The 13,349-nt window shown below is 35.7% G+C and overlaps 1 long non-coding RNA gene across 1 annotated transcript; it reads right to left on the bottom strand.

Moving 5' to 3' along the window:
* Window positions 1–3,213: 3,213 nt before the first annotated feature.
* On the bottom strand, window positions 3,214–12,984 carry LOC120861735. Its single transcript, XR_005720596.1, has 6 exons — window positions 12,257–12,984; window positions 11,616–11,660; window positions 7,261–7,305; window positions 4,806–4,886; window positions 3,895–3,957; window positions 3,214–3,265 (listed from the first exon to the last, which is right to left on the bottom strand). It is a non-coding gene; the product is annotated as an uncharacterized LOC120861735 (long non-coding RNA).
* Between the last annotated feature and the right edge of the window lie 365 nt (window positions 12,985–13,349).

The raw sequence follows: 13,349 nt of genomic DNA, 5'->3' as shown, positions 1-13,349 counted from the left end.
ATAATCTGCCCAAGGTGACACACGGCCTGTCAGTGACAAAGCTGAGATCAGAAGATGGGTCCTTATCACAGACCCTCGCTGGAAGAAGTCTGTCTCATATTAATCCTCCAAGGTGTCTTCTGGGTCTACACGGAGGCAAAGAACACATCTTTATCCATCTTCACAATCTGAACTGCACAAATTCTGACAAGGAAGGGCTATCCTCCGTTGTTCTCTTGTTAGTTCAAACAATGTATTCTCTTGTTAGTAGAATACATGTATGTGACGTAATCTTCTTCTCAGTATAGCACACGTGATATGCCCTACCTCATTCTACACTAATGACTTACAGGGAAATGCAAAATTAAGAGGCTGGACAATCAAAGCATTTAGATGCAGTACTGCTATATGACAAATAAGAAGTATCAACCAATAACATCTGAATATATAACTAGAGACACCATACTAAGAAAGAGCATCTGGACTAGTCTCAGAACCTCATCAGATTCACTTTTTTTTTTTTCCTTTTGGAATGTTGATTTTGAGGATAATATTGTGATTAGTAACTTAGGAAACTGACACAGTGACAAGGAAAAAGGCAAAATGAGGACTAACTAATCACTTAAATTTGTGGTAAGTCATTCCTTGTGAAATTTAAACATCTGGATACTTAAAGGCTTAAAGATTATCAACATTACTTGACAAATAAATAAGACAGGACAGGCATGCGTCTGTCATGCTTCTCCATGATTAACAATGAAATAGAAATCAAACAAACAAAGGGATTTGTTGGATTACCTTTGGTCCAGGAAGTCCATGGGGTCCCTGAAAATGGAAAACACAGCTTTTAATTGAGAATTGAATCACTGTTTCTCAGCAGAAGTGTCTATTATATGAAGTAACAAAAGAGATGTAAAACAAGAATCTTGTTTGATCTACAGCTAGAGGCAGGCCAGTGGGTATTAACACTCAGTGAAAGTTCCTTCCAGCTCGTGGACGGCTCTGTAATAGGAAATTCATTAATAGCAATTCTTTCTGCTGAGTATCTCTGACAGGGAGAGGGGACTCTGCCAGGGTTACCAGGGAGGGAAAAAAACACACAGAAAAAAAGTGTTTGTGAACCCATACTACTTCTATTTCTCATATTCCTATTTTAAAAAAAATCTAGGTGGACTATGTGAGATACATTATGAATTTATATGAAATAGAGGTCAGCCTTAAAAGACAGAAATTTGCTAAAAATACATTTAGAACTCTTAAGTACCAGTAGAGGAGATCTTTTCAATTATTAACTCCTCAAACCCCAAGGTTTTGAAAAATCTAGAGGAGGAAGAAAGTGAGGAGACTGACAGTCAAGTTTGGAACTCTGTTGGATCATTTCTTTAATGTAAGGCTAAGAAAAAGATTCGAGGAGAGGAATGCTAAACATTGTTATCTAGAATGTATTTATTTTTACAAAGATGAATTATTCAAGGCTCAAATGTAATAACTCTTTACCAGTGGAAGGAGGTCATAACACATCCATGAGTCAGGGCTTTTCCCATGTATTTTGTGGAAAATCTAAATATAGAGACTAATTAGCTAAGCTAAATTAACTAAATAAAGGTTACTGTGGATTGCTTTAAATTTCAAGTCATTTAAATAAACTATTTGGAGACAGGAGTATTTAAATACTTGTCAGCAAAATCATACAAGAGGAAAAAGTTTTTGTTTTTAATCAAGCAATAGACAGATTTGTTATACATGTCTACTTTGGAATAACATTTTCCCTTTGAGTAAGTTGAGGATAAACATTTTCAGGAAGTGGTCATCTTATCAAGTATTATTTCATTTCAGAAGTGGTTTTAAATTTCTTTAAACAATTAATTTTGTAATATGAACGGATATAGCATTTTAAATTTAATTTTCTAACAAAGTGGTAGGAGTACAGAAAAGCCGAAGGTATGCCATTTTCTTGATTCTTAAGGATCTGTTTCGTTTTATAAAAATATGGTTAATTATAACTGTTTTGTGGTATGAAATGGAAACCCAGTAGATGATTGGGATCTGGTGCTACGCTCTGTGGTTTAGACCATTCCAATGATGCTCTTTCTTGGAGCACAACCGGAGGAAAGAGCGACTGACACACTGTTTGATCTCTGGGATTGAAGACATATGGTTTATCGAGACACCTTCGAGATGAATGTGACCTAAGAAGCTGCCTGACTTGTTCCCAACCTGTCCCAGTCAAAAGCATTTGGAGCATTCTGCCTTCAAGTTCCAGCCTTAATACAACAGTCATTAGGTAGGTATTTGGAGAATTATGCTGCTTTAATGGCTACCTTCTTCACCGAACATGAATTCTATGAGGACATAGTCATTTCTCCACTGGTCACTGAAAGATATCTGCAGTGAACATTGTATTTGCCAAAGCACGGAAAAAGGGAAAAGAAAAGCTCCAACAATATGTTAACATATCATGTGTAGAAGTGAGCGTCTGTTATCATATTGTTTTATAAATGTTCCTATTGAATATTTCATTAAAGGGTCACAACCCTCAAAGTTGGCTAGAAACGTGGAATTCCCTGGTGGTCCAGTGGTCGGGACTCTGAGCTCTCACTACCAAGGACCCAGGTTCAGTCCTTGGTCAGGGAATGAAAATCGTGAAAGTCACGCAGGGCTCAGATCCCTCTCTCCCACCAAAGTTTGTTAAAAACATTCATTAATAGCTATAATTATTAAACTTGTTATGGTATTAATGGCCTAGAACAGTGACTGGTTAAAATGATTTTTCTGTGTTCATACGAGGTGAAAGTGAAGTGTTAGTTGGTCTGTTGTGTCCAACTCTTTGCGACCCTATAGACTATAGCTGCCAGGATCTTCTGTCCATGTAATTCTCTAGGCAAGAATACTGGAGTGGGTTGCCATTCCCTTCTCCAGGGGATCTTCCTGATCCAGGGATCGAATGGGGGTCTCCCACATTGCAGATTCTTTATGGTGTCAGTCACCACAGAGGGTACAGTAAAACTTGCCGAACCTGTTTCTTCAAATTTCCTATCACAAAACTACCCTATTGCTTTGTGACAGATATGTGTGGGAGAGTGAAAGACAACACTGTAAAATCAGAACAGCACCTCCTATTTTCTGCATGGGAAGTAGCAGATACAAGCTGGCTGTTTTGAGGAATGAATTCATGCTTTCTCTGGAGGTATGCTCTTAAACAAATGATTCCATTTTGGAGAGAAGGGAAACTTACCATGGGGCCTGGTGGGCCGTGGGGACCTGGTGGGCCTGGTGGGCCTATGACCTGTATGTCAGGAAAATAAACATGGATTTGGTCACTTCATTTAGATAAGGCAGTTAGGCTTGAGTCTCAAGCTAGGGTTCTGCTAAGGCCATTAATGGTTGCAAAGGAAGGATACTGGAAGAAGTAATGTGCTTGATTCTGTACATTTGGAAATTCCTTTGTGAGGAAAAAAAAAACAAACTTAAAAAAAAAATACAGTTGTTCTACAAAAGCCAGAATAAATCAAAAGCACATTAAAAGAAAAGGAAGCAACTGATTACCAAGAAATGCTATAATGCTACAACCACAATCAAACTCTCAAATATTTCACTAAGCTCTGGAGAAAAAAAACAAGAAAAAACGTAGGTTCTACATGCACAGAACTCGACCCACAAACATCGTGGGAAAACTACTGATTTTCTCCTCAGGTTAGATAGTCCTCTGAAAAATTGCTTCAGACTCAGACCCCTGAGACACTTTTGTCTCTCCCTGTACAAGGCTGACAGATATTTCTTGTATGGCTTGACAGACGAAGAGGATCATGGTCTTTCTACTGTTGATAAGCCATCTGCAATGGGCTGAAGTTGGTGAATAACTGGCCCATTTCAGGGTTTTCGGGAACCGTGAATGCTGAGCCACCACGGACTTACGGAAGGGCCCTGTGGGCCTGGCAATCCCGAGTCTCCTTTTTCTCCCTTCATTCCATTGGCGCCCTACAAATAAACATTAAGAGCAGAGCCGGTTAAGTTACTTGCAAAGTACAAGGAACAGCTGAATTTTCTCCCCAAATCCACCATCCTCTTGAAATTTTTATAATATCAAGCACATGATATATGACAAGGATTTATCTGCTTGCATTTTAGTTTCAAGCTCAACAGCAAGCTTCTTCAAATCCCTAGGATTGTGGATGATTTGTGAAATAAACTATAAGGTAAATAAAAACTAAGTTATGCCTGATGGGTTAAATTATACATTGCTAAATATGTCCTATTATAACTATTATATTTTAATGGTGGTGCTGACTTTAAATAGCAGCCTTTTAGTTTTCACTGACATTTATGCATTTCCTTGTTTTAAAAAATGACCTAGGGCCAGTGAGGTTTTCTACATTTTTTCCCTATATTTTTCTACATTTACCTCTCCAAATTCTCAGCAAAAATTATGGGGAAAACCATAAAAACATCACCCCATAATACTGCACACCTAAAGAGAACACTTTCTATTGTAATTTGTTCTTAATTATTCTGTATTTTTTGGTTTTTAAATTATGATTTATTTTAAAATGATTGGTTATACCTTATGTTAATGACCAACTCTATTTATTTTACTATCTTCTAGTGAAATAATTCAAGAAAACATAAAGGTTTATTTTGTAATTCATTTGGTTAGATGCTTTAAAACTTCGTCCAGTGCCTTAGTTGTAGTTATTAACCGAAAATACATCAAATATTTAAAAATAAAAACATTATATAAATCATTGGATGAGACCGCAGCTAATAATACAACTATTTTCTGATTAATTTATCTCAATATGAACACATCTTTAAAAGTATAAACATACCGGTAGTCCAGGAAGTCCAATTCCTCCTTTTTCACCTGGCATACCTGGGTCCCCCATGTCTCCCTTTGAGCCTTTGAGTCCCTACAAATGACATGATTTGCACTTAAGAATCATACTGACCATTGATGGTTACATACTAGGGAAAATGGAATTCCAGATCAATTTTGTCAACAAATGGATCCTATGCTGAGATGATTCTGATTTTCATTTTCAGGTAGTTATCTCTTACAGCAACCTTCTACATTAATCACTATAATTTCCCCTTATAATGGAAGAGATTAAATTCTACTATTTAGGCCATTTAAGTATGAAAAGCATAAGCAGAAGTGTTGACGTCATTTCTTCTGATTCCACATTTTTACCTGGTAGCTACTTCTATGTCATCAGTCCTGAAAACAACTTAATGGACTTAACGTATAACAGAACAGTACACATTTTGAACCAGGACTAGTGTTATAGTAACAAAGGTACAAATAAGTTTCTCCCATCTCCATTCATTATACACCCTCTATCGTTCCTTAATTGTAGGTAGAAATTCTGGTCACCAGCTTTCAAGGGTTCAATCTACAGACTGGGAGATCACTCATTACACACTCATGTTCAATTAATGCTTAGAAATACTTCCACTTTGTATTCTTATTTTGTTCTCATGACATCTCTCTCAGGTGATCCAGGATGTGATTTTTATTCTTGTTTTACAGTGAGGAAATAGATATATGTGGATTCTGAAGGCAAACATAGGAATTTTGCAATACTAATACTGAAATTAATGTACATCATTAAGCATTTTCATCCAAGGAGGCTTACTGCACTATGACCAGATGGCCCACTCTTCAGCAGAGATGATCATAGCTATTTTAGTTATGATTATAGGGCTTCCTGGTTGCAATAACCTGTCCAACTTTTCTGTACTAAAAACTACTTAAGGATAGGAAGGTTATTGTTACTTAAAATCTATTTCATAGCACCTACTTCAGAGTCATCTATTCGGAGGATGGGTGGGTACCTAAAAAGATAGATGGATCTTAAAGCTAATCAGATCCCGGTTGGTTTTAGGAATCTAGTAATAGCAGCAGGATAGCCAACCCAATGGACCCAGTATAGAAGATTTTGTAAAGCCTATAGAAAAAAATTCAGCTATTGTATGTGTAGGGATGTCTGTGTAGTATATCATGATATATATCAAATTATTTATAATGATTAACTGGGGAAATACCACGGCGTTTTTAAATGCTAATGTGATCTCTGATGGATACATTGGATCATCTAAAGTCTTTTTTTAGCTACTATATGTTAACTTAGTGTGACATTATATGACTTCAATATACAACTCTGATATTAAAATAGCCCTTCCCTTAATTTACTTATCTAATACAATCTTCTGAGGAGTTTATTCCACAAGGTGTATAAATAATGTCCTTGATTTCTTATGATTTTCTTGATTTTAGTCATTTCTTGGGTAAATTATAGGCTTCCTTGGTAGTTCAGAAGGTAAAGTATCTGCCTACAACGCGGGAGACCTGGGTTTGATCCCTGGGTCGGGAAGATCCTCTGGAGAAGGGAATGGCACCCCACTCCAGTACTCTTGCCTGGAAAATCCAATGGACGGAGGAGCGTGGTAGGCTACAGTCCATGGGGTCACAAAGAGTTGGACACGACTGAGCTATCTGGGTAAATTATGGAAGCCCAGAAAACAGATATCTTATCTTGAAACTAATTCTTGTGATTAGACTCTCTGAATATTGAATATTGTCCACATTTGCCTGGTCAGATTCATTTCTTTCAGGGGTGAGCAAACCATGCCATAGGGCCAACTTCAGCTCAGGAATTTTGTACAGGCTGAATGTTTAAAATAAATTTTAAAAATCTGATAGAGAATGTATATGGTCTGTAAAGCCTAAAACATTTACTCCCTGGTCCTTCATAGAAAATATTTGCCAGTCTCTGTATTAGGGGGAAACCCACAAAGATATCATATTCTACAAAACTACAAGTGTCCTGCTTGTTTCTGTCTTTTCTAATGATCCAGAAAATGAGGGTGTAATCTTTATTTGGGAAAATAAAACAATATCAAAATAACACGTGTAAGCAATATCTAATTTTGTAGAAACTATGGGCACAGATTTAAATCTTAAATTAATTGGTATTCACTAATAAGAATTAGATAAGTCTTACTAAACTGGTAATGATCTTACAAGTCTAATAAAAATTCATGGATATGTCATTGGTAGATTGATCAGAGTTATTAAAACAAATCTAAGGTATCATATAACTTGTATGTTTCTACAAAGAAAAGCAATGTCCAGTTAAAACTAATTGCTTTTTAAAGTTAATGTAGTCTCTAGAACAGAAGGTAAAAAAAGAGAATATTATATATCAACAATGTCTTCAAACCTATAATAAAAGGTGATTAATAATGATGCTTTAAATGACAGTGTATAGCTTTGAAAATTACCTGCTCTCCGTCAGCTCCTGGGACTCCTGGAGATCCTGGCTCTCCCTGTCAAGATAAAAATTAATGGCTAGCTTATTTATTATTGGTAGCATACGACACTAAAAATGATGCAAAAAATGATGCTAGCTGGTAACAGTACAATTCAACTTTTCAGCAAATGCATCCTAACTTGAACATGTTATTACATCATACCACATCATTACACAAAGTGAAATAACACTTTTGAATATTATATACAATAATATTTATCCATAGCTAACTAAGATCCAGCATTTTTTAAAATTTTATCCCCTCATATGAGATTCAGGCTGAAAAAATTGCTACCATTTAATGGCAGAGCATATCCTATAGCGACAACTTATATGCCTCAATTAATCTTTTTCTCCTTAAAAAATCTGTATGATGTCTCTTATTTTCAAATTTGAGAAAAGAGCAAAAACATAGCAGTTAACTTAAGAAAAAATAACATGCAAAGCCACATACATTTATAATATTTTACCTGGCATTATTTGAACAGTGGATACAAATTCATAATGATTGTGAATGTGCTATTTCCAGATAAGCCTCATTGAAGGATATAATAAATCAGATAATATCTTAATCCACAGAAAATTATTTTGGGATCAATTCAATTTCCTATACTATGCTAGGAATGAACTAAAGTTACTATTCATATTATGATTTATTAGAACCTTTGATAAACCTCAAATATATGGGTTTATTTTTCTTAACTGAAGATGTTTCATTAAAAACAAATTTAAACAACATACTGGAGATTTATTCAAACAACAAATGTCCAGTCACCCTTCAGTCAGAAACATACTGAACAAGCAAATTCTTTGAAAGATAGGATATTATATCAATGGGTCATTTAGGTAGATCCCATTATAAATATCTCTGATTTCCACATCACGGAAACTTTGTAAAACCAGTTCTTTGGAGTGAGTGAATGGTTTGCCTTACAGACAGATTTCCAAGGGAGCTGACTTGAGGCTGTTTTTCTAGAAAGCCTTGTTTGGTGATGTTATAAACCACAATATTGAAATGGTTGGAGCTTCTTTCCCTGTTAAAAACTTTAAGAGCTGTTTGGTCGTAGTGTGAAATTTGATCCTTCCAAATGTTAAAGGAAGGCATGACAAACAAATGAAAAAAAGAAAAAAACTTTTTTCCTTTAAATTCTAGATTTCCTGCTCTTTGTGGTAGTGGCAATGTTTATTTTGCCACAAACAAGTCTGCTGAGGTTGGATGCAATTGGTTAAGCCCTAGTTTCATGCAATCTGAATATCTGTCAGCACTCTGGGTTGGATAATGGTTGCTATGTTTTTCCTTCCAAACTGTGACTCACAAATGTTTAAAACAAAAATACAATTCATGAATTATTTATCCTTCACCCACCAAATGTAGTCTGTATAGCGTTATTTGATGTATAGGGCTTCCTAGGTGGCGCTAGTGGCAAAGAACCCACCTGCCGATGCAGGAAACAGACGACATGGGGGTTCAACCCCTGGGTTGGGAAGATCCCCTGGAGGAGAGTTTTTTCTTTTTTTTTTTTTATTTCTTCTTTTTCTTTTTCTTATTTTATTTTTATTTATTTATTTATTTTGTATTATTTTCTTCAACTCCAGTACTCTTGCCTGGAGAATCCCATGAACAGAGGAACCTGGTGGGCCACAGTCCACAGGGTTGCAAAGAGTCAGACACTACTGAAGCAACTTAGCTTGCACATTTGATATACAAGAAGTCAAACAGTCCTTGTTTGATAAAGAAAGGAGAAATACTAATTGACTTGGTTCACATTCAGTCTGAGGCTCTGAGTCCTGAGCCGAAATGAGTTTTATATTTGACTCACAACTCACACTGCACAGGGCTTCCCTGGTGGTGCAGAGGTTAAAGCGTCTGTCTGCAATGTAGGAGACCTGGGTTTGATCCCTTGGAGAAGGAAATGGCAACCCACTCCAGTATTCTTGCCTGGAGAATCCCATGGACAGAGGAGCTTGGTGGGCTACAGTCCATGGGTTGCAAAGAGTCGGATACGACTGAGCAACATCACCTTCACACTGCATTTGCTGACTCCAGTTCATAGGCACATCTCACTCCAATTATCCCAACTTTCTCAAGGGGCGCTCATGGAAAGCATCAAAGACTGTATCAGCTAACCCAGGATCTCAATTACAAGATCACTGTCAGGGTTATGAGGTGGGCCAGTGTGCCAGCAAGGTGGGAAGGGTAGCAGGGAAGAGGTAAAGGAGGATGACTAACCCCGTCCCCACCCTACTTATCTAGACATTCATTTGGCCAATTTCTGTTGCCTTTCACTTTCAGTTCAAAGTCATTCTTGACCCCAAGGCAGAGAGCACACTTCCTATATGTTTCTTACCCAATGCACTTACTCTATTTACTACTAACTGTGCCTTTGCTTTCCTTTCTCCTTCCTTGAACTGAAAGCTCCTTGTTGAAACCCTTTACTATATCCTATCTTTACTAGGTAGTAGTACTTATCATATTGATTGATATGATTACTAAATGAATAGCAGTTGAATTATAAAGCACAGGGGTTGTAGGTTTTAACAACATAGATTTCTTGGCTAGGTAGTCCTTCTTGCCTCTTTTGGGTCAAGTCCTTTTGGGCTTCTGCAGGCCTCTGAGCTACAAAGAAGAGTCAAGTCTCAAGTTTTTTGAAGTTTGTACAGAATAAGGCACACATTTAGCATTGAGGACAATTTTGCTTCTGGAGACTTAGTCAAGTGAGGGGATAAAGCAAGGAACTCAGACCTTGGTTGACTCTACACAGAGAAAAAAAGAAATCTGCAGATTTTCATTTTCTAGTCTAGCTCACCAAGATTTTAAGCAACAGGGATCCAATGACTTTTGCATACCATATCAAATACTGCAATGGGATTGCAGATCATGAATTTATTTTATCAAAGAAGAGATAGACTATTTTAATTTAATGACATAAACCACTCTGTATGTCAAGATTATCACCATCTCTTTAAGGAACCTCTAGATGCACATACTATTTAAGTTCTATTTCTTTAAAAAATGTTTCTTGTCTCTAAAATAACTGAAATAACCTATATTACAAAAATCATAAACTATCTATACTATCAATATTTTAAATAAATTATGTAATTAAATCTGAATTAAATCTGAAATTTTATTTTTATAAATTTAGTGAATTATATTAAATGTTCAAATCTAGGAAAAAAAAAAAAAAAGAATAGGGATCCAGGCCAACTTGTTTACCAGGAATATAGGCTGTATATTATTGGAGCATTTTTTGTGTGTTATATCTCTTATGGACCAGAATGTTGTGGAGAAATAAAAAGTAAAAAAATCCCCAAACTTACAATAATGTTATACATGAAATCTGTTTGAAATTAGAGTCTATGTTTTAAATATATCTCACATAGCCAAGGATCTTTGTAATATTTTACTCTGTATTCCTTTTTCTAATAGAAAAATAATTGTTTCTATGTGCTAGCTTTCTGTTTTTAAGTATCTTGAAAGAGAAAAGTACAAAAACTGATGTGTGCATTTGCATGTGTGTGTGATAGATTTTGCAAATAAACTGCCTTAAGAGGCATAAATAAAAGATGTATTTTGACACCACTTGAATCACCTACAAAGAACCCAATGACAAAAGTCATATTTCAACATATGTAGTTCAGTCCTGAAAAGACAGAATTGCTGGCCATGTGTTAACTGATTGAGCATGGTTGAATAAGTTTTAGTTTGGAGAGGAAAAGTTAATGCTACCAACAATTTTTGATATAATCAAGTAATTTTGTTCCTTCTGTTTATAGTTGGTATGTTTTATTAGATGAAGTTTAAATGGCAGAACAATTGAATATATATACAGTATATGTTGTAAACATGACTGCAAATTGTTTCTAAAGTTATCATTTGTGAATGTGTCATGCTGAAGCTTTTCTTGTTCTTTTTATTACAAAAGAATTGAAGATAAGGATCTTTTTTAATGTTGGAGCAAATCTTCCTTTAACCCTTCTCTATTTAAACATTTGCCTTTTTTCCATATACCACATTAGGTGTTTCTTTACCCTTACCATTTCTGTAAAACTTATTTCTCCTTTGCTTAATACTCTGTTTTTCTGAGTGTTTTCTCTCTAAATTTAATGCCATTTCTATTTCTTTCACTTCTTTCCTAATTTTTATTTTTTTCTGATTCCTCTTCCTTCAGTCTAGAACTGTTTCTATTTTCAGCTCTCTTAAGCAATATTGCTGATCTCAGCTCTTCCAGTATTTCGTAAGACTGATTTTTAAAGACACATGCATTTAACATGGATTCTCTGCACCATATGTAGTAAATGGAAACAAATAAAACACAGAATAACCTTTGGCCCTTGTAGTCCTTGAGGTCCAGGTGGTCCAGGGGGACCCTAAATCCAGAAAAGACAAAAGTTTTAAAAGATAGCAACTATCCGTATTAAAATGTTAGCTTTAAATAATAAGCACACTATACACTTCCCTAATTTCTATCATAATCAGATATCCTCCAGTATTGATTTGCAAAGAGGAAACATTTCACTGGTTACAGAATTATATGCAAAAAAAAAAAAAAACCCACCATATTTGGGTTAAAATAATGCTCTCAAGTTGATTTGTAAGACAATGTAAAATCATTGCTGCCCTGTTCCACATTCATCTTTCAGGGTTGAATTGTCTTCCTAATATTTCCACTTCTCCCACCCGCCACAAACACTTTAATTTCCCAAACACTAAAGAACAAAGCTGTATTATTGAGATAAGGCCAAAGACTTTTAAGAAAAATAGCAATAAATTTTTTCTTGACTTTTTTTTTTAACTAAGCAGACAATGTGATTCAACTGGGGCAAATGTTGTAAAAGGTTATTGACATAAGAAAATATATTAACTATCAGATAAAAACAATGGCTACATTAGTACCATTATGACCAGCATGCATTAACACTGAATACAAAGTCACAGACCACAGAAATCATGCAATAGGAGTTACCGTGACTGTTAAGGTGGTAATCCTCTGTTGAGAAAATGTATTGATAAAGACAGTTACCTAGTTGTGTGCCAAAGTACAGTAACACATTTCTGAAATAATCAACTTCTGGATTATGTTTTGGTAAGAACGGACAAGAAACTGAGAACATATCATCCTATTTTTGAACAAATACCAGAGATTGTAAAGATTCTCTTTACAAATTATTTTTAGAATTTTATTTAAAACCCTATGGATAAAGGAGAAAGAAAATGTCAAAATTTGAATTAACTTGACTTAAATTATGAAGTAAAATAGTATGCACCTGTGGTTTGTCCGCATAACTAAGAAACTAAGAAACTCTGCTACTCATAAGAGCTCTATTTCTAGAGTACCTTGATTAGAGAAAATGAAATATCTAACTGTATAAGTTATGCTTTTGTCTTTTAGTTTGTATCTTGTTTGTTGTATTATAATTAGCTTAAGTGTGTGTGTGTGTGTGTGTGTTTGTGACATGACTAAGATAGGAACTGACATGGGATTCACCCTGTTTCTTAAAGTAAAGGGCTTGAATACTGTATCAAAATATATTCTCTCAAAGTGTGAATCTCTAAAACAGCCAATCCCTAATCCATGAAACGTTTTTGAATTAAGATTTTCTAGTCCAAGTGTTATACAAAAACTTCTGTAAGGCACTTTTTTCTTTTCTTTTCTGCACCACTTTTCTTTTTTGCTGATTTAAAAAAGCTTTTTTCCTTAAAAATTATTTATTTTTGACTGAGCTTGGTCTTCATTGCGGTGCACAGGCTGTCTCTAGTTGCAGCAATCAGGGGCTACTCGCAAGTTGTGGCTTCTTGTTGCGGTGGCTTCTCTTGTTGTGGAGCACGGACAGTGCTCGGGCTTATTGCCCCATGAAGGTCTGTGCCACTTTACGGGATTTTAGAGGGGAGAACATTTTCTATTAGGAGTTCCGGTCCTAGAAAAAAACACTGTCCAGTTACATGTGAACTTGCGAATATCAGTTTAACCCCATCCCTTTGTCTCCCACTAATCCATCAGTTCATTCAGTTCAGTCGCTCAGTCGCTCAGTCGTGTCTGACTCTTTGCGACCCCATGG

Source organism: Oryx dammah, unplaced genomic scaffold (genome assembly GCF_014754425.2).
Source record: "Oryx dammah isolate SB20612 unplaced genomic scaffold, SCBI_Odam_1.1 HiC_scaffold_3, whole genome shotgun sequence".
Classification (NCBI taxonomy): Eukaryota; Metazoa; Chordata; class Mammalia; order Artiodactyla; family Bovidae; genus Oryx; species Oryx dammah.
This window is presented reverse-complemented; position numbering and strand designations above follow the sequence as displayed.